The sequence below is a fragment of the Zalophus californianus genome, chromosome 1 (genome assembly GCF_009762305.2).
Source record: "Zalophus californianus isolate mZalCal1 chromosome 1, mZalCal1.pri.v2, whole genome shotgun sequence".
NCBI classification, from domain to species: Eukaryota; Metazoa; Chordata; class Mammalia; order Carnivora; family Otariidae; genus Zalophus; species Zalophus californianus.
Window position 1 is genome coordinate 34,967,614 of NC_045595.1, and position 22,671 is coordinate 34,990,284.

The 22,671-nt window shown below is 39.5% G+C and overlaps 1 protein-coding gene across 1 annotated transcript in view; it reads right to left on the bottom strand.

The window, feature by feature from the left end:
• The window catches only part of SUCLG2 (succinate-CoA ligase GDP-forming subunit beta), a 276,998-nt gene that overhangs the window by 239,647 nt on the left and 14,680 nt on the right, over positions 1–22,671 (bottom strand). The window lies entirely within an intron of this gene.

Consider the following 22,671-nt stretch of genomic DNA (forward strand, 5'->3'; position numbering starts at 1 on the left):
AGCATCTCTCGAAGTGCAATTGTGTATTCGTGTAACTTGTTAACATCTAGCACATCCTGTGAGACAACAATGGCCTCCAAGGCAAAAACCCATGTCCGATACATTCACAAATGCATCCCCATGCCTGTACAGTCCTGACATGGAAGAGGTGTTTTATAAGTATTCGCTGAACAATAGTTAATTAATTAGATATAAGGACCACTGATAAAATGACTCTCGATCTAAAACTGGGGTCACTGACTTGCATTTATGGCAGACAAACAACTGGTTCTCATGACAGTAAACTGTATTAGACAAGGCCAAGCATTCCCTGGACTAACAGTTCACTAGTCATGTTTCTAGAATTATACATATATTGGCCCATCTGCCCATCATTTATCCCTAAGACTCCAAAGCTGAGAAGTTTCTCTCTGCATTCTGCCACATATTATCCACAAATGGCCCAACAAGGAAGTACAAAAACAGACCCTACAGAGATGCACTTCAGAGCATATATATTGAGCACCTACTATGTGTCAGGCAGCATACTGTAAGGTGGTTACAATCATGGACTCTGGAGACAGAGACCTGCTTTGGAGCCCTGGCCCCTGTACAATAATACCCATGACCACACATAAGAGATGACCAGGGAAAGGAGCTCCATCCCAGTGCGTTCACTTGGAAATAACAAAGTAGGAAAAAAATTATCCCTGATTGTAGACGGCAAACTGAAGTACAAGGATATTAAAAAGTTTTTCCAAGATCTCAAGGATTCAAACCAACCTTGTGGGCCCTGTGACCTTAATAATCACTATACTGTCAGGTTATCATCTGTCATCAGTGATAGCCTCCCTTTGAAGCATGTACCACAGTACCTAACACAAAACAGATACTCACAAAATGCTTTCATCGTTACAACTATTACATTGCCATAATCATCTAGACAGCCAAGCAAAGAACCCTACTGGTTTTTCCCAGATTTAACGAATGTGTACAAAAATATTTCATGATCCTTCTTATTGAAATACAAATCTGTGCTTGTAAAATTTTGCTTTCCTACTGCACTCCTCACTAGAATCCACAAGTGTAGAAGGATGAATGTACATGTACTGCATTTTTTAATTAATGTGCTTATGCCAGAAACCAAAAGCAAGAACAAATTAATAATGAAAAGTAAGATGTTTTTAAGGTTATTCAAAAGGACACGATGTTTTTCTGGCTATTTCAGAGGCTGATTCAGGTAGAACTTCTCTAATTCCATGCTAGATGAAGTACTCACTTGTAAAATGTATCTATTAAATATTTATTATATCAATATTCAAAAACATTATAATACACTGCAATCAGTTTTGGTAGTAAAGTCATTTACACAGAGGTCAAACCTTTAAAACACGAAAAAAGCAAATGAATTTTGCACATTTTCAAAAACCAGGTTCTAAATCAAAACCCTAATGGTTAATATACCCTGATTCTTTCATTCTGTGATTTGACTCCCTCATGTCCTCTAACCTATCAAATAATGTAAGTCCCCAAGTCTACTTGAAATTAAATAAATATCCCATAATGAAATGCCAAGAAAATATCTAGTTTAGGTAAATATCAATGAAAGAACAATGCTTCCTATCAGTGTCAATAAGTGTTCCTGGCAATGGTAAGGCTTAAACATCATTAGGCAAATGAGGAAAAATAACATTTCAGTGGAGAGCTGTTTGATGCATTGTGTGGGTTGGGAAGGGCTCTCAGAGGAAAAGCTATATAAATGTGGATCTCATTCAGTGCAGTTCCTTTCCTTCAAGGACGGACTCCTCTCTAGTTTCTACCTAATTTTGGTTACTCTCCAACACCCTCAAATATGTTAACATTTTAGAAGTTTTGTCATATTTTGCATATTTTGTCCAGAGGTTATCACTCTGCTTTGTGTTATCTGTTAGTCTAACACAAGTTACTCCATTGCTGGAATAAAGAGTCCATTTTATAACACGGTATTCAGGAGAGGACAAATTCCCACATGTGGTCTGAAGAATATGGAACAGAGCAGAAAGATCACATCTCTAGCCTGGACACCTTCTATATATTACCCAAGCCTAATGTTGTAAGGGCTTCCTTTTGTACCCATATAGATCATGTGGCGTCTGACCAGTATACTGCGGTGCTCAGAGTACCACTGAAAGTTATTTGGTGCAACAAGAGGAAGTGATTTCTCTTTCCTTTGTGAGTTCTTGACTAGGACTACCACCATCATCAAACTTCTAGTCAAGCGCCAGTAGGAATTCCAGTCCAAACAATGTAAACCATTAGTTCTCTTGTAAGCAAAGTTTATTTCCACCTTTCATTCTAATTGACTAAACTCAAAAATTTTCTCCTCCACATGAACAAAAATTTCAGTGGTATTTTAGCCCCAAGAGTCAATAAACAATGGCCTAGGCAGAATCTTATTCATCTGGGATAAGCTAACTACTCACTCTTCTTTTATACCTTTAACTAAATTAGGATTCAGTCTTTGGGCCTACACTAGTATTTCTTAACCTTTTCCCTACTACCTTTAAGCCAGTAAACTTGACGGGACACAGTAGCCCAAAAGGGTATTTTTCACATCTATTTTGCTCAGGAATCTACTGGAACTCCATGAGGACACTAGCTATTGAGAATATGCACAGGAGTATATACCATACTAACCTATCTTCCTCTTCCTCTTGGCTGCTGGCTTTACCACTTTATAGCTGTGCATTCAACCTCTTTGAGCCTTGATTTCTTCAACCATAAACTAGGAATCATAAAAGAGTTCCCATGAGAATAAAATGAGTTACTATATGTACAATGCTTAGAAAAGTGCCTGTCATATACTGAGAGCTCAGAAAATATTAGCTATCATGTTTATTAATACTGTGATTATTACAATATTCAACACTGCTTGCAACACCCCACTCTGAAAAGCAAACATAGCACATGAGGTAAGCATGATGTCAGAATGCGTAAGGAGAATCTTCACATCACACCAGCGATTGTTCTGTTCAAACAGGAACTGTGGCAGAACCATCCTCCTTAAAATCTCCTATCATACTCTCGTCTTGGATGAGGCTTTGCGTTGGTTCTAAATATCTAAATATTTTAGACCTTTTGCCTGTCTTCTAAACCTAACAACTGTGAGTGAACAAAGCATATGAAACCTAGACAGGCAACTGAACAGTGGGAAGGCGTGTATTTACATTGCGCTGATCAGACATAAGTGAAAAGAGCTGAGTTCTCAGTCAGGCGTGATTCATAGGTGACACATATTCAGGCTCAGTCTCACAGGCAGCACCTCCAATCTTAATTCTGTTCTTTTTTACTTTGGTTGGGCCGCTTGCAGTCAGCTTCTTACATGTACCCTTCCAAGTATACCTTCTGATTTGCGCCAACTTGACACATGGAATCCAGGACTCACTCTCTCTGTCTCTCTCCTCTCTGGGGTACCACCTCACCTTCCAGCTGCCACGGTTACCCAGAACTCTGTCCTCTGGTGCTTCAGAGCAGAAAGACTAGGTTTTTCTGTTGGAATTTTAGACACCACAATGGCCTGCTCTCAAAACAAAACAAAACTGGAAACTCAGTATTATCTGCCCCTTCTAATTTTGACTGCCCTCCAGGATCTCCCTGCTTTTCTTCATTCTCCAAAGCCTTCAAATAGTCGAGTTTTGTGGTTTTGTCCTGAGTAAATGATCACTAGCTATGGAAAGTTAAGTCTGTTATGAGCTTACACAGTCATGCTGAAAATATAGCCTGATACAAATTCAGGAGGGATTCAATCAGAGATGTCTTTTCTATTCCAAATGCCAGGAAACACTCATTCCAGAGACAGTACAATATTGCTAAATGAGAAAAACAGTTCTTACCTTAAGACAGGAAGTCACTTCGAGGAACAAATTCCCGAGGAAAAGAACAAGGACTGGTCAAGGGATAAGTCTAGTTGTTCGTTGTGAGATGCACACACTGTGTACACAGCTTGAGAGATCTGAGTACCCGCTGCAAGAGAGGTACTATAGAGAGGCCCCATAAAGGGAAAGATTTTCATTCAAATAGGTAAGAAAATGGGAGTCCAAGGCAGAGATTTAGAAAAAACAACCAGCTGATAATGTAACTTACTCAAGAGGTCAAAAGGAGAAATATGCAAATTTAGACTTAAGACAGCCAACATCAGGATCAGGGATGGCAAAGAGCCTACTAACTCAGATCAGCTGGGAACAGCTGCTTGGCAGCTACATGAAGAAAGTCCCAGAGGCCTTGTTTGGGCTCAACAGAATAGTGTCATGATTGATTATTGATTTCTGCCACAGGAAGAGAGAGGGGAGGGGCAGCACGTACAATCCAGAATCAAGAATAAGGTTACAGAATTTGAGAAGAATAAGATGGGACAGATTTGCCAACATCATCGTTATTAATAATACTGAGTATCTTCAGTATGCCCAAATGATGTTTAGAGTAATTCAAATTTAAGTGAAATTAAAAAGGGATATCAGACAGACTAAAATAAAAAAGTGCCTTGAATCTTAATAAGCCCACAGTACATAAACTGCCTCTAATTAGATTCAGGAATATGACTCCTTTTGAAACCAAGCAAAAGAAAACACTTATTCAGAAGATTTCAATGAAAAATTAATAACCACTTGGTTCCACTTTACCATGCACAGACCTCAACAGTGGATTTTAAAAAGCGAAAGTACAGTCTGTCTCAGAGAAATTATACTTGTGAGTCCTTCAAGAGCTAGGACATTTTAATCAATAAGGTGTAAGGGCAATTTACTGACTTACATAAATGAACAAAACATTTGGTGTTCAAAATGAGTGAAGTCTGTCACTGGAATTGTTAAAAGTTTCTATAACCATACCACTAAATTAACAGAAAAGCAAGCAAAACCGGCCCTCCAATCTGATTTCCATTCTCCAGTTAACCAACTCCTTATCCTTATCTGAATAATGGTAGTTGAGGTTTTTAAAAGTTATCTGATGTTATGCCAGTCTTTTTCCAAGAAATGTGACTTGCCCCAGATAAACAGAATTACAGAAGGGGAGCATCTATGCCTCAGATTTCTGGTTCGCACAGCTTCCCCTGCACCATATCATGATGTGCTAAGGAAGATAGTTAAACAGGGCAATTAAGAGTCTAAGTTTCACAACTGAATAAGTACCACAAAAATTAACCTACCTTTAAAGTGAGGATGGGGTTTTCTGGGGTACTGACAAATTTCTCTTTGGGTTCTGGGGAGTAAAGTCCACTTTATGATCCCGTATGAAACTACACATATGTTGTAGGGATTTTTTTCAGTAATTTTGAGCTTTTTCACAATTTAAAAAAGTTTGAAATGAAAATGTTTGAAGTCTCATGGTCCTAAATTTAAATCTAGGCTCTCATTTACAAATTGGGTGAATTTAGGCAAACTACTTAACCTCTCTAAGCTTCAATTTCTTCTTTGGTAAAATGAGAATGATGGTCAATAATGATAATGATGGTACAGACCTCACAGGACTGTGGTGGGTATCAAGAAGAAAATGCGGCACCTAGTGGGCTCTGTTTGGGCTGAGCTGACCCTGCAAAGGTTCAGAAACTGGCCCGTGCGTCATTTACAAGCTGACACACATCAACACATTTCCAGATTGTAGTTGCACTTGACATTGCACCTCCTAGCTGACAGTGCGCCACTGTTCAAACTGCCATGAGGCAGCACACCACTGAATGCAAATGTATCCTTCCACCGTGGCTAGCAGCTCAGGCTTGGTCTGTAAAGAAAGCCAGGAAGGACACACTTGAACATAATTTGAGGCTATTGGCCATCAGAAAACCAATAAGGAGAGGTGCAAGTGGAAGCCTTTACAGCAAACAGAGATTTAGGGAGGCATATGGCATAGGAGAAATCATGAAGACTTTGGGGTATGACAGAGAAAGTGTTCAAATCCTAGCTCTACCACTCACCAGCAATGCTGTAGTAGACACTAGGTGACTGCCCAGTATCTTTTTTAAACCATTCTGCAGTCTCAGCCAAAGATGAGAATCCTACCTCTTTGACAAGGACTATTGCAGCAGTGAGCATATGACCTAAACTTCCCTAAATGCGGAGTGACAGGAAGCCTGACAAGAGGCTTATGGAACGAACTTCTGCCCCTAGGAGAAAAACAAAAAGAGAGCATCTCTGTTCTTCCTATAGATGTTGTCTCTCTCCCAGAAATGCTAGTCATCTTGCTTCCAGAGTGAAGACAGAACCACTACCAAAGCCTTTATAGCAGAGAGAGGCAAAAATCCTGGCATCTCAATCACATACACGAGCCACTGAATCACCAAACCTGGGGCACACCCTACTTCTGGAGTCCCTGATATGCAATGATGAAGACTTCATTACTTAGGCCAGTTTGAGTCACAGTTTTTAACTTGTGGCCAAAAACATCCTAACTGAAAATAACTTAAGATTCTATGGATTTCAGTTGCCTCATCTAGAAATTAGGTTATTAATGCTGAGCTTGCCCAGTTGTAAAGGCTTAAGAAAAAACAATTATCTTAACAAAACAAACAAACAAAGAGAAGGGAAGGAAAACTAAAATTAAATGAAAATGGAGAGGGAGGCAAATCATAAGAGATGTTGAGCTCTAGGGAACAAACTGAGGGTTGCCAGAGGGGAGGGGGTGGGGGAGGGGGTAACTGGGTCATGGGCATTAAGGAGGGCACTTGATGTAATGAGCACTAGGTGTTATATGCAACCAATGAATCATTAAATTCTATCTCTGAAACTAACAAAAAAAATTATCAAAAGCAATTAGGACAATGCCTGGTACCTATTTAAGCATCCAATAAATGTTCCCTATTTTTTCAAAACACACTCTCAAATGAGTTCTCATGAGAAGGCATTATAATATTTCTTCTCCTTTATTCAAAAATTCATAGACCTGAGTGTTTCTTTTTCCTGTGCCAGAGTTAAAATGGATCCTCAAGGAGCACCTGGGTGGCTCAGTCATTAAGCGTCTGCCTTCAGCTCGGGTCATGATCCCAGGGTCCTGGGATGGAGCCCCGCATCGGGCTCCCTGCTCCGTGGGAAGCCTGCTTCTCCCTCTCCCACTCCCCCTGCTTGTGTTCCCTCTCTCACTGTGCCTCTCTCTGTCAAACAAATAAAATCTTAAAAAAAAAAAAAAATGGATCCTAAAGATCACTAGATCCATGACTCTCAAACACTAATGTGGAAAATTTTGTTTAAATGCAGATTCCTGGGTTTTAGGCACAGATTATACCCAAGGGGCCCCAGGAATCTGCATTTAACAAGTATCCCAGGTGATCCTGATGGATGTAGTCTAAGAATCTTGGATCTTTCCAAAGAAACTCCAGACAGCATCCTAACTCTGGCCTCACTGTCTCTACTTTTGTGGCTCTGTTCTACTCTGTCCAGTAACCAAAGTGGTCTTCTGGAAACTGAAATCTAATCACATGGCCTCTTTGCCCTAAACCTTCCATTGGCGAAGCTCAGTTAAAAGGCTTAACTGAGCAACACAGCATGCAATAAACCTCAGTCCTCCTCCCTAGTCCCAATTATTTATAAGATACTAAGATCCTGAGATACATCCATCAGGTTACAAAAATTCAACTTAATGAGCAGTTTCATTTAATAAACCTAGTTTGACATACATGGCATTTACAAGGCTCATTTGGATACCTCATGCCTTATGTGCAGGTGAAAACTAAGAAATGAGACACATCAAGCAAGCAGCCTTGTATGTTTACATTTCTTCTATGTGTGCTCATGGGTAGACAGTTCCTAATACTGATTATCTCATATATTGTTTGCATTGATTTTTTCTGTATGCTTTGTGGTTTTCTTAAGCAGGACTTGTATTAAAGTTTCCATTACATAAACACTGAGTATCAATGAACATCTGATAAGTCCAATCTTAAGTGCACTATATGTAAAGCTAAAAAAAGATAAAGGAATGTGGACAACAAACATGTTACAGAGTAAATAATAAAGGGCACTGACTTGTTATGTATGCCATGTTATGGTGGCTGATTTTAACTCCTGAAGAAACTGTCCATTTTAACAGGATTTAGTGTTGTTTAGCATAAACTGGTGTTAATTTTGGAGTTCAGCCATGCACTCAAAAACTTCCTAGTGAAATTAATAGTAACTATATATTTTTTCTTTCTCCAAATTTTTATTTCAATTCATTAGTTGACAGTGTAGTATTAGTTTCAAGTGTAGAATTTAGTGATTCATCACTTACATGTAACACCCAGTGCTCATCCACGTGCCCTCCTTAAAGATTTAGAGAGATAGCCCATGAGTGGGGAGAGGGGTAGAGGGAGAGGGAGAGAGAGAATCTCAAGCAGACTCTGCACTGAGTGCAGAGCCTGAGGTGGGGCTCAATCTCACAACCCTGAGATCATGACCTGAGCTGAAATCAAAAGTTGGACATTCAAGTGACTGAGCCACCCAGGTACCCCAGCAAGTGCTCTCCTTAATACCCATCACCTATTTAACACATCCCCCTGCCCACTTCCACTAACAGTAACTAGATTTTTGACTCATGAGAATTAGAATTTGTTTTAGGAGATTTTCAGAATCAAATTTCTTCCTAAAACAGAGAAAGATAACATTTGCTTTCTGGCAGATGAAAAAAATGTACAATCTTTGTAGTATCAGAGCAATGCAGTATGAAATAATGAGAGGTTCTTTCCCATCTCATAAACGGGAAAGCTTTTTTTTAATCATATTTGATACAGGTCAAGGTACTACACAACATACATTTTCATACACTGCATATCAATTTCTTCTATCTCTGAAAGGAGGCTAGGTATTTTGAGGAATAAAAGTTAACCCAAACAAAGTGCTTAGAATAGAATGCGGCATATAATATAAAATAAACTGTCAATAAATAGGAACCACTATTATTCTTGTTATTGTTAATCACTACAAGAGTATAAATTTGTTCAGCCTTTCTGCAGGGCAATCTGAAAAAACATCTAAAAAATTTACTTAATTAGTAAACAAAAATTTATGTTCAAGAATGTTCACCCCAACATTAAAACAGTGCAATATCAGAAATCATGTAAACGCGGGGGGGGGGGGCGGGAGGGCGGAGGAAGATGGCAGAGGAGTAGGAGACCTGGATTTCGTCTGGTCTCAGGAATTCAGCTGAATAGGGATCAAACCATTCTGAACACCTACGAACTCAACAGGACATCGAAGAAGAGAGTAGCAACACTCTCTGAACAGAGAAGCGACCACTTACTGGAAGGTAGGACGTGCAGAGAAGTGAATCCGAGGCGATATTCGGGAGGACAGACGGCGGGGGAGGGGGCCTCCCTCGACCGCTTCTGGTAAGTGATAGAGCCGCGGAGCACAAAATCGGAACTTTCAGAACTCAGCTCCGCTGAGGGATGTCGCTCTAGTGTCTAAGCTGGGGGTGGAACCCTCGTGGGACAGTGTGGTCTCAGGACCCTCGGGGTCACAGAAAGACCAGGGGTGCCTGAGTGCAGCAGAGCTCCCAGGTACCGGAGCGGGGAAGCCGGCTGCAGAGACGGAGCCGAGGCGCGGGCTCTCAGCTCAGGGTGGCCATAAACTGTGATCCGCGGCCCAGTCGGGCCACTGCCCCTCCAGCAGGGACCCAACAAGCAGCAGAGCTTGGGAGACTCCCCTTCCTCCCCTGGGAGGAGCGGCGTGGGAGCGCACCGCAGGGATCTGCTGGGTTTGGAGACTCCACACAGGGTCGGGTGCCAGAGATAGAAACGCTCAGTCACAGGCCGGGTGAGCACGCAGTATGGCCAGAGTCCGGGGAGATGGGAGTGACTCCTTTTCTCTGGGACGCACTGAGGAGCGGGGACCCGAGTTCACAGCTCTTCTGGGTGGAGAATGGGATGCCACCATTTTCACCCTGGTCCTCCAAAGCTGTACCAAGAGCTTGCAGGGAACAAAAGCTCCTGAGAGCAAACCCAAGCAGATTGCTTAGCCCCGACCGACAAGAGTGGGGCAATTCCACCTCCGGCAAAGACATTTGGGAACCACGGCAACAGGCCTCTCCCCCAGAAGATCAGCACGAACAGCCAGCAAGCCAAGACCAAGTTTACGGATCAAGGAGAACGGGAGAACTCCAGCGCTAGGGGAATACTGCACATAGAATTCATGGCTTTTTTTACTATGATTCATTAGTTTTTCAAAGTTAATTTTTTTAACTGTTTTTTTTTTTGAATTTTTCTTTTTCCCTTTTTCAACCAACATCTTATCAATCCCTTTTTTAAAAAAACATTTTTTATTTTTCATTTTCAGAGTCATATTTTATCCCTTCATAGTACTTACCCTTATTTTTGGCATATATATATATAAGTTGTTCTCTCTTTAAAATTTTAAGATACAGTTTCTTCTAACAGATCGAAATATACCCTAAATCACTAGTGTATGGCTTTGTTCTAGTCTCCTGCCTGATCACATTCTCTCCCTTACCTTTTTTTTAAATCTTCTTCTTTCATTTTTCAAACAACTTCTTATCAATTCCTTTTATGAAATCTTTTATACTTTTTATCTTAACAATCATCTTCCATCTTTTCATTGTATCAACCCTTATTTTGTACATATGTAAGTCTTTCTTCCTTTAAACTTTTAGGAGGCACTTTTTTCTAACAGACGAAATTACGCCCACAATCTAGTGTGTGGCACTAATCTATGCACTAGCCTGATCATATTTGATCATATTCTGGTTTTTTTTTGTATTGTTATTTGTTTTTATCGTTTTCTTTTTGTGTTTTTTTTTCTCTTTCTTTTTTCTTTCTTTCCCTTTCTTTTCCCCTGGTTTCAGGTCTTTTCTGATTTCTATAGAGTATATTTTATGGGGACGTTGTTAACCTGTTACCATTTTGTTCTCTCATTCATCTATTCTGCTCTGGACAAAATGACAAGACAAAAAAAAAATCACCTCAAAAAAAGAACAAGAGGTAGTACAGTCAGCCAGGGACCTACTCAATATGAATATTAGTACGATGTCGGACATAGAGTTCAGAATCATGACTTTAAAGATACTAGCTGGGCTTGAAAAAAGCGCGGAAGTTATTAGAGAAACCCTTTCTGGAGAAATAAAAGAACTAAAATCTAACCAAGTCGAAATCAAAAAGGCTATTAATGAGGTGCAATCAAAAATGGGGAACTAACTGCTTGGATAAATGAGGCAGAAGAGAGAATCAGCGATATAGAAGACCAAATGATGGAAAATAAAGAGGCTGAGAAAAAGAGAGAGAAACAACTACAGGATCACGAGGGCAGAATTCGAGAGATAAGCGATATCATAAGATGAAACAACATTAGAATAATTGGGATCCCAGAAGAAGAAGAAAGAGAGAGGGGGTCAGAAGGTATATTGGAGCAAATAATAGCAGAGAACTTCCCTAATGTGAGGAAAGAAACAGGCATCAAAATCCAGGAGGCACAGAGAAACCCTCTCAAAATCACTAAAAATATGTCAACATCCTGACATCTAATAGTAAAACTTACGAGTTTCAGAGACAAAGAGAAAATCTGGAAAGAAGCTCGGGAGAAGAGATATGTAACCTACAACGGTAGATATATTAGATTGGCAACAGATCTATCCACAGAGACCTGGCAGGCCAGAAAGGACTGGCATGAGATCTTCAGAGCAGTAAACGAAAAAATATGCAGCCAAGAATACTATATCCAGCTAGGCTCTCATTGAAAATTGAAAAAGAGATAAAAAGCTTCCAGGACAAACAAAAAATAAAGGAATTTGCAAATACGAAACCAGCCGTCCAAGAAATATTGAAAGGGATCCTCTAAGCAAAGAGAGAGCCGAAAAGCAGCATAGATCAGAAAGGAACACAGACAACAGACAGTAAAAGCCACCTTACAGGCAATACAATGGCACTAAATTCATATCTTTCAATAGTTACCCTGAATGTAAATGGGCTAAATGCCCAATCAAAAGACACAGACTATCAGATTGGATTAAAAACAAGACCCATCCATATGCTGTCTGCAAGAGACTCATTTTAGACCCAAAGACACCGCCAGATTGAAAGTGAAGGGGTGGAAAACCATTTACCATACTAATGGGCACCAAAAGAAAGCTGGGGTGGCATTCCTTATATCAGACAAATTAGATTTTAAAGCAAAGACTGTAATAGGAGATGAAGAAGGACACTATATCCTACTTAAAGTGTCTATCCAACAAGAAGATCTAACAATTGTAAATATCTATGCCCCTAACATGGGAGCAGCCAATTTTATAAGACAATTAATAACAAAAGCAAAGAAACACATTGACAACAATACAATAATAGTGGGGGACTTTAACACCCCCCTGACTGAAATGGACAGATCATCTAAGCAAAAGATCAACAAGGAAATAAGGACTTTAAATGACACACTGGACCAAATGGATTTCAGTCATATTCAGAACATTCCATCCCAAAGCAACGGAATACACATTCTTCTCTAGTGCCCATGGAACATTCTCCAGAATTGATCATATCCTAGGTCACAAATCAGGTCTCAACCGGTACCAAAAGATTGGGATTATTCCCTGCATATTTTCAGACCACAATGCTTTGAAACTAGAACTCAATCACAAGAAGAAAGTCGGAAAGAACTCAAATACATGGAGGCTAAAGAGCATCCTACTAAAGAATGAATGGGTCAACCAGGAAATTAAAAAAGATTTAAAAAATTCATGGAAACCAATGAAAACACAACTGTCCAAAATCTTTGGGATACAGCAAAGGCAGTCCAGAGAGGAAAGTATATAGCAATACAAGCCTTTCTCAAGAAACAAGAAAGGTCTCAAATACACAACTTAACCCTACACCTAAAGGAGCTGGAGAAAGAACAGCAAATAAAGCCTAAACCCAAGAGGAGAAGAGAAATAATAAACATCAGAGCAGAAATCAATGAAAAGGAAACAAAAGAACAGTAGAACAGATCAATGAAACTTGGAGCTGGTTCTTTGAAAGAATTAACAAGATTGATAAATCCCTGGCCAGACTGATCAAAAAGAAAAGAGAAATGACCCAAATCAACAAAATCATGAATGAAAGAGGAGAGATCACAACCAACACCAAAGAAATACAAACAAGTATAAGAACATATTATGAGCAACTCTATGCCAGCAAATTAGATAACCTGGAAGAAATGGATACATTCCTAGAGATGTATCAACTACCAAAATTGAACCAGGAAGAAACAGAAAACCTGAACAGACCTATAACCACTAAGGAAATTGAAGCAGTCATCAAAAATCTCCCAACAAACAAAAGCCCAGGGCCAGATGGCTTCCCAGGGGAATTCTTTCAGACATTGAAAGAAAAATTAATACCTATTCTCCTGAAACTGTTCCAAAAAATAGAAATGGAAGGAAAACTTCCAAACTCAATTATGAGGCCAGCATTACCTTGATCCCAAAACCAGAAAAGGACCCCATCAAAAAGGAGAATTACAGACCAATATCCTTGATGAACATGGATGCAAAAATTCTCACCAAATACTAGCCAATAGGATCCAACAGTACATTAAAAGGATTATTCACTATGAGCAATGGGATTTATCCCTGGGCCGCAAGGTTGGTTCAACATCCGCAACATCAATCAACGTGATACAATACATGAACAAAAGAAAGAACAAGAATCATATGATCCTCTCAATAGATGCAGAAAAAGCATTTGACAAAGTACAGCATCCTTTCTTGATTAAAACTCTTCAGACTAGAGGGATAGAGGGTACATACCTCAATATCATAAAAGTCATCTATGAAAAACCTACAGCGAATATCATTCTCAATGGGGAAAAGCTGAGAGCTTTTCCCCTAAGGTCAGGAACGCGGCAGGGATGTCCACTACCACCACTGCTATTCAACATAGTATTAGAAGTCCTAGCCACAGCAATCAGACAACAAAAAGAAATCAAAGGCATCCAAATCGGCAAAGAAGAAGTCAAACTCTCACTCTTTGCAGATGATATGATACTTCATGTGGAAAAGCCAAAAGACTCCACCCCAAAACTGCTAGAACTCATACAGGAATTTAGTAAAGTAGCAGGATATAAAATCAATGCACAGAAATCAGTGGCATTCCTATACACCAACAACAAGACAGAAGAGAGACAAATTAAGGAGTCGATCCCATTTACAATTGCACTCAAAACCGTAAGATACCTAGGAATAAATTCAACCAAAGAGGCAAAGGACCTGTACTCAGAAAACTATAAAATACTCATGAACGAAATGGAGGAAGACACAAAGAAATGGAAAAACGTTCCATGCTCATGGATTGGAAGAACAAATATTGTGAAGATGTCAATGCTACCTAGAGCAATCTACACATTCAATGCAATCCCCATCAAAATACCATCCACTTTTTTCAAAGAAATGGAACAAATAATCCTAAAATTTGTATGGAACCAGAAGAGACCCCGAATAGCCAGAGGAATATTGAAAAAGAAAAGCAAATCTGGTGGCATCACAATTCCGGACTTCCAGCTCTATTACAAAGCTGTCATCATCAAGACAGTATGGTACTGGCACAAAAACAGACACATAGATCAATGGAACAGAATAGAGAGCCCAGAAATGGACCCTCAACTCTATGGTCAACTCATCTTTGACAAAGCAGGAAAGAATGTCCAATGGAAAAAAGACAGTCTCTTCAACAAATGGTGTTGGGAAAATTGGACAGCCACATGCAGAAGAATGAAACTGGACCATTTCCTTACACCACACACAAAAACAGACTCCAAATGGTTGAAAGACCTAAACTTGAGACAGGAGTCCATCAAAATCCTAAAGGAGAACACAGGCAGCAACCTCTTCGAACTCAGCCGCAGCAACTTCTTCCTAGAAACATCACCAAAGGCAAGGGAAGCAAGGACAAAAATAAGCTATTGGGATTTCATCAAGATCAAAAGCTTTTGCACAGCAAAAGAAACAGTCCACAAAACCAAAAGACAACCGACAGAATGGGAGAAAATATTTGCAAATGACATATCAGATGAAGGGCTAGTATCCAAAATCTATAAAGAACTCATCAAACTCAACACCCAAAGAACAAATGATCCAATCAAGAAATGGGCAGAAGACATGAACAGACATTTTTCCAAAGAAGACATCCAAATGGCCAACAGACACATGAAAAAGTGCTCAACATCGCTCGGCATCAGGGAAATCCAAGTCCAAACCAATGAGATACCACCTCACACCAGTCAGAATGGCTAAAATTAACAAGTCAGGAAACGACAGATTTTGGCGGGGATGCGGAGAAAGGTGAACCCTCCTACACTGTTGGTGGGAATGCAAGCTGGTGCAACCCCTCTGGAAAACAGTTTGGAGGTTCCTCAAACAGTTGAAAATAGAGCTACCATTCGATCCAGCAATTGCACTACTGGGTATTTACCACAAAGATACAAATGTAGGGATCCGAAGGGGTACGTGCCCCCTAATGTTTATAGCAGCAATGTCCACAATAGCCAAACTGTGGAAAGAGCCAAGATGTCCATCGACAGATGAATGGATAAAGAAGACGTGGTATATATACACAATGGAATATTATGCAGCCATCAAAAGGGATGAGATCTTGCCATTTGCAACAATGTGGATGGAACTGGAGGGTGTTATGCTGAGTGAAATAAGTCAATCAGAGAAAGACATGTATCATATGACCTCACTGATATGAGGAATTCTTAATCTCAGGAAACAAACTGAGTGTTGCTGGAGTGGTGGGGGGTGGGAGGGATGCGGTGGCTGGGTGATAGACATTGGGGAGGGTATGTGCTACGGTGAGCGCTGTGAATTGTGCAAGACTGTTGAATCACAGATCTGTACTTCTGAAACAAATAATGCATTATATGTTAAGAAAAAAAAAGAAGAAGAAGATAGCAGGAGGGGAAGAATGAAGGGGAGGAAGTCGGACGGGGAGACGAACCATGAGAGACGATGGACTCTGAAAAACAAAATGAGGGTTCTAGAGGGGAGGAGGGTGGGGGGATGGGTTAGCCTGGTGATGCGTATTAAGGAGGGCGCATTCTGTGTGGAGTCTTGGGTGTTATGCACAAACAATGAGTCATGGAACACTACATCAAAAACAAATGATGTAACGTATGGTGATTAATGTACAATAAAAAAATTAAGAAAAAAAAAAGAAATCATGTAAATGCCCAGTAAGAAGCAAATGACAAAATAAATTAGGACATCTATTTGAGTGCAGCTTCCTTTTTCTACAAAGTGTTTGGCATCAGAAATAATACCTGGAAAAATTTTAATGCATAGTTTAGTATTCCTGATTTGATGTCAAGTGGGAATGAAGTAAACAAAATTATGTAAGTAGTATGATTCTAATTTTGTTTAAAAGAAAATACATACATATACGTAATACACATGTGTGCCAAATAATGAAAAGGTCTACATTATTATTTACGGTGGTGTTCTGTAGGGCACAGGTGACTACAGAATATCTTTATGGTCTTTTAATATAGTCCTGTAGTTTCAAAGTTTTTTATAGTAAGTGCAAGACAAATTTTCTTATTCAGATATAAAATTAGAAATGGCATAATATTACCTGTTTAGACCAGACATCCAAAATATTTAATATGCATAGGCTTTATCCAAGACTATTCTTTTCTATCAATCATCATATGTCCGCAATTTCATGCCTTCAAAATATTACTTTAGTCGTCAAAATAGTTTTTTAAAAAATGTTCTCAAACTCTCACCAGAACTGAAGTTCTGGTATAAAGCCAACTGCTACCTGTCAAGCTAGAAGCCATCCTATTTTGAGAGAGTTAGTAAAAATTTAGATCAGTGACAGGAAAAGCCAGACTTGGTGGGCAAAGAGGCATAAAATATCCAGATAATGACAAAATAAGAAACATTTTTTTAAATCAAAAGGGTTTCTCTCTAAAATAGTTTTTACACCCAAACAAATGAAATATTTTTAAAAAGACCAGGTTTTGGCTCTACTACCCCCTCAGTTTATCTCACTGAGTCATTTGTTCTTTCATTTCATACCACAAAATAAATGGAAACATCAGGAGGCACCAAGTAAACTCTGAAAACGAAACACGACATTAGGATTAGGACAACAACAAGAACCAAAAAAGGATTCAAATAGTCTGTTCTCTATGAAGCGGATCTCACATTAGAACCAAAACCTTTTCCAACTATGACCATGTTTATCTGCAAGGCTGCCGTTTAGTATACTAAATTCTAACTGAAAAGCATGCTAAAGGCTGTAAATAATATAGAAAAGATGTGCCAACTAGAGGTATGGCACGAAGTTCCCCAGCCTGAAAATGAAGACCAGATATTAAACCATCAACACTTAACTTCTCCATTACAATCTATTCCAAATCACACTTATTAAAGGGCTCCTCAAGTAAAAGGATGAAGTAACTGATTTTCACATGGTGGGGGCAGAGGGAGGCTGGAGGAAAATGTCTGCAAGCAATATCTGATTTTTTTCTCAATCAAATTTTTATGTTATTCATGGGCATTTTTTTATTAAATGAGAAAAAGAATTATTCTCTCAACTTTTCAAGTTCTGATAATGCCATCCAGGTAGCCTAAGTTCCTCCTGGATAATTTTTTTTTAAGATTTATTTATTTGAGAGAGAGAGAGAACATGAGTGGGAGGGGCAGAGGGAGAGGGAGTCTCAAGAGGACTCCCCACTGACTCCCCACTGAGCATGGAGCCCGACACAGGGCTCGATCCCAAGACCCTGAGATCATCACCTGAGCTGAAAACAAGAGTGGGATGCATAACCGAATGTGCCACCCAGGCGCCCCCCTCCTGGATAATTTGAAGTTAATGATTATCCATCAAAAGCTACAACTCCTTACCTTTGATTAACTGTAAACATCTGTTAAATAGCAACTGGACATACTCATTCTACAGAACTTTCATATGCTAGATGCTAGCGATAACAAAGATTGAAGAGACTCAGCCGCTGGAGGGGGTAGGGAAGCGATAATAGTAGAAAACACAGAAAGCGTTATAAGAAGTACCATTTGGGCTAAATCTTGAAGATAACAAAGAGTGATGTCAGGAAAAGCTCATTTCCAGCAGAGGAAACATAACGTGCAAAAGCACATGGACATCCAAGTATAATGTTTGAGGGGACCTCGTACTTCAGTGCAGTACAAACACGGGAGTTTATGTTTGCATGCTGAGTCCACGCACAGGAGGTAAAAAGAGAATGAGGTCCATAGGAGGGTGAAAAGGAAACCTGAAGGTTATTTGTATACAAAATGGTACCTAGTTTACTCTCTATGACACACTTTTGATGATCCAGAGAGAATACCATCAGAATGATTCTTCCTTGCCAAACCTGTATGTACATGGTATTTATCGTAAGTTATTCAGCTTGCGATTTGAGGAAAGCATATTATATAATCCAACCTCACAGCACACCCATATGTAAAATGATCTATTAAGAAAATGTTAAATTCATTAAACAAAAAGACAAAATGTATTATCATTCCTAACAAAACAACTAGCACTCCAATACCACTACCATCACCACCATTTCCTGAGTGCTCACTCTATGCCCAGCAGTCTTTATCTCTGTTAAGTCTTCACACTGCTCCCTGCCCCCACCCCATTGTGGTTCCTCTATTGAAACAGGTGGAAAATAAAGTCTTGAGAGTTTAAATTCCCTAAAAACACAGAGCTAGTAAGGTCAGGGTCAGGATTAGAACCCAGGTGCCTGCACCTGTATTTTTTATTATGTTTTGTTTTGTTTTGTTTGCCCTTCTATTGCTTAATTTTTATTTTTTCCCTAGCTTTATTGAGATATGACAAAACTAAGATTTTTTTTTCATTTAGAGGATACAATGTAATGATCTGATATATATATACATTGTAGAAGGACTGCCCCCACCCCCCCCGACAAGTGAATTATCACATCAATCTCCATCTCTTCTCATATATACCTTTTTTTTTAGTGATAACATTTAAATTCTACCTCCTAGCAAATTTCAATTATACAATACATTCGTTATCAACTATAATCACCATGTTATAATTAGACCCTCAGACGTTATTCATGTTTAAAACTTGAAGTTTATACCCTTTTATCAACCTCTCCCTATTTCTCCCATCTCACAGCCCCCGGCTTGTGTTCTCACCCACCAAACCATATATACTGCTTTGCAGTCTTTGTTACAGTATTTGTTACTAAAGGCGAATGCAAACAGTCTTGAAAACACCAATTTGATTCCATGTAACAGCCATAATCTAGTGTAAATGAAAACCCATAGATTTCTGTCCCAGTGATCATAAACAAGTTTTCACTGCCCATACAAAATGGTCCTGCCTTCTGCGTTAGGACTGAATCCTTTCCAAAGTTCCTCCTAAGATTCTATAAACCACTGTTAAAGTAGAAGTACAACCTATACGTGGGATTCTTTAAACCATCAAAGGAAACTTCAGCATATTTATTTTTTTCCTAAAAGAACCACACATAGGAAGCTGAGAAAAACATATCTATTATCATCAACCACCTGAATCCATTTCAGCAACTTTTATTTGATCAACATGCTATAAATGTTAGAGACTATCACCAATTCGTAAGCTCTCCAGGTTCCTGTGGTCCATTACACTTCAGACCTAAGAAAAAAGCCTCTGAACAAAAAAATATATAAACTCATTTCACCAAAATACCAGGTTTTGAGAGAAATATCTTTTTAATGCAGATAGATAGAAAAGCTCAGCCAGGATTTATTAGGCCAAAGTCCATGGGAACATTAAACCAAATGTTCAATATCTCTTTGCAGAATTTCAAATGGTCCTTAATTCAGAAAAGCTTAAAAACCAAGCGAGGCCATGTACAGACACAAACCACAGAGTTTACATTGAAAACAAAATATACCCGAAGACCGAAATACATTTACATCACCTGAACTAGAAGGTGTAAATGCCCTGGAATAGGAGTCAGAAGACCAGGGTTCAAGTTCCTGCTATGACCCAGGCAGCACAAATGGTCTTCCACATTTAATTTCTCTGCAATAAAGTTGCTTTCTTGTGCAAGAGATAATGTCAAAGATGCCTAACCATTCTCACATTCTAGAATTTCATCAGAAGAATTAAGTTTTCCTACTGCTATTCTAACCTAGATGAGGAAACCAAGACCTGGAGGATTAAACTAAATGTCCAATGCACAAGGCTAACAAGTGGCTTACATGTCACTTGGGACAGACCTACAGCAGCAGGTACTACTGGGGCTCCCCCCACATGACCTCAGATCCCTCTACACAGTTCCTGTGGGCCCCCAACCCCAGCAGCCAGCCCCCATGGCCCTTGGTCATGGGGTGCTGATGCCAACTTCCCCTTGAGCACGAAAAACCACAAGTGCCTGGGAATTTATATCCTGATGGGAGGGGTGAGGATGTATGCATACCCCACCTCCCTTGCCCGTACTGGGGACAACCCCAGTGTGTAACGTACATACACCATCTCCCAGTTTGCCCTGTCAAATAAAAGCAAACTTGCCCTCCTCGAGTCTCAGCTGAATAACACACCCTTCTTACCCTTCTTCTCCTACTGGTTCAACGTCCCTGATCCCCTTCCAGATTTCCTGGAAATACCTCCTCCCAAAAATTACTTCCACATGAATCCTTTTCTCACTATCTGCTACCAGGGAACACAAACTGAGAGAAATTTAAAGGTGACTCTGGTTCAAAGATTTCCAAATGGCAACTGCTTACACACAATTCCTGCTATATCCACCAAACAATACTATTACCAACTTCTTTATGTGGTTGGCTTTAGCTTATTAAGAAACTTTATTTTAAACGACTACCTATGTTGTTTGCCTAAGTAGAAGGTAGTATCAGTACAGTCTAAAAATAAAAGGGATTCAGCTCTGGCTAGTCCAGGTAAAAAGTCCTGAGCTTAAGATCTTAAAAGCACACTGGCACAGGACCGAAAATTCTCCTTGACGAAATCTGAAGGTTTCAAAGACATTTTAGAAGAATAACTTCCTCCCTCTGTGATTCACTGGTATCCGATGCTACCTCCCTGTATCATCTAGTCTTGCACAGAGCCAATGGTATGCTCTCTGCACTCAGGGACGCATTGCTTTAGTAGCCATGTTGTGTACGCACCTTACACGTGGCATAATTCCTGGTACATAACCAATGTACAATAAATGTTAAACTGTTTAATGAAGAAACTGAGTCTCAGAGAAGCTGAATATCTTACCTGAAGCCACACAGTTGATCAGTGGGCTAGAATCAGATACAGCTGAAGCCGTTCTCTCCATGCCACCTGCCAGCATCTAGAACCAGATGTGATTCATTCCTAAAACTCATGATGACTTTTCCTAGATGCCTTCATCTATGGCAGTAAGTCTATAAAGTATACACATTTTTACTCTCTTATAGTCTTTGTTTCTCCTATTCTTCCCCCAAAGTCTGAGAATTCCGTGGAACATTGCCACTGACTGATTTTCATCCACTATTTGCCTATTAGCATAACCTCTTTTTATTACTTTCCTTTTTCAACTACTGCTATTACTCCTTTTTTTCTTTCATTATAACCCTCAGAATTGATTTCACTTTTATGTTCATTATTGTTCACTCATAATCAGCTTTTGATTGCATGCTGATTATTCTTAAATTTCAACTTTGTAGTACTGAAGAAAAACAGTGTTTGGTGTTATGCTTCTGATTACAAAATCAGCTGGATTAAGTTATGTAACTGTTTTTAAAAGGCCTGTACCTAAGTTTTAAAATGTAGGTTTTTTGTTTAACCTTGGATGAGCTGTCTGCATAGAGAATGGTTAAGAGCTGGGTGAGATCAAAAAAATAATAAGGTTTGTTTTCCACTTAAGCTATACAAAAAATACCAGAATTGACACATCTGAAGTAAGGCTCTGCATTTATTTCAATTTCTTGCTGCAGTTCAAAATATTTCTAGAATTCCTATTTAGGAAGTGGTATCAGAGTTTGCACCCCATTCCTTGGAATATTCTTCTCTCAACTGCAACTCTTCTTGCTTTAAATTGATCTCACTTTGAGAAATGGTCAGAGCTTCTCAAGCCAGCACTGGTGAATAATGTAGCAGGAAACAATGTTTGGTTCAAAAACAAGTATATGAAGCATAAAGCAAGAAAACTTGTATTCATGGTCCATGAGCCGGCTTTCCAAGCAGCTATAAAAGATGTGCATCTCTAGGAAAGCTCAGAGATGCCAAAAGGGTCCAGGTAGAAAAGCTCAAGTTGAGTCAAGAAACTTGCATACCACACAACACCAAAAGGCATTATTAAGTTCATTTCCTACGGCTACCAGAATAAAGCACCAAAGACAGTGGAGCGTAAAAGAAATCCATTGTCTCAAAGTTCTGAAAACAAGGCATCATCAGGGTTGGTTCCCTCTGAGGCTGTCAGGAAGAATCTGTTCCATGCTTCTCCCTTGGCTTCTGGTGGTTTGCTGGCCTTCTTTGGTGTTCCATGGCTCGTAGGAGCATCACCATGATCTTTCTTCATGTTCAGATGGGTGTTCTCTCTACCAGCATTTCTGTGTCTAAATTGCCCCCCTTTTATAAGGACACCAGTCTTACTGGATTGGGACCCACCACAGTAACCTGTTAACTTGATAATCTCTGTAAAGATCCTATCTCGAAATAAGATCACCTTCTGAGGTACTACGGGTTAGGCCGTGAAGGTAGAAATTTGTTTTTGGAAGGGACACCACTCA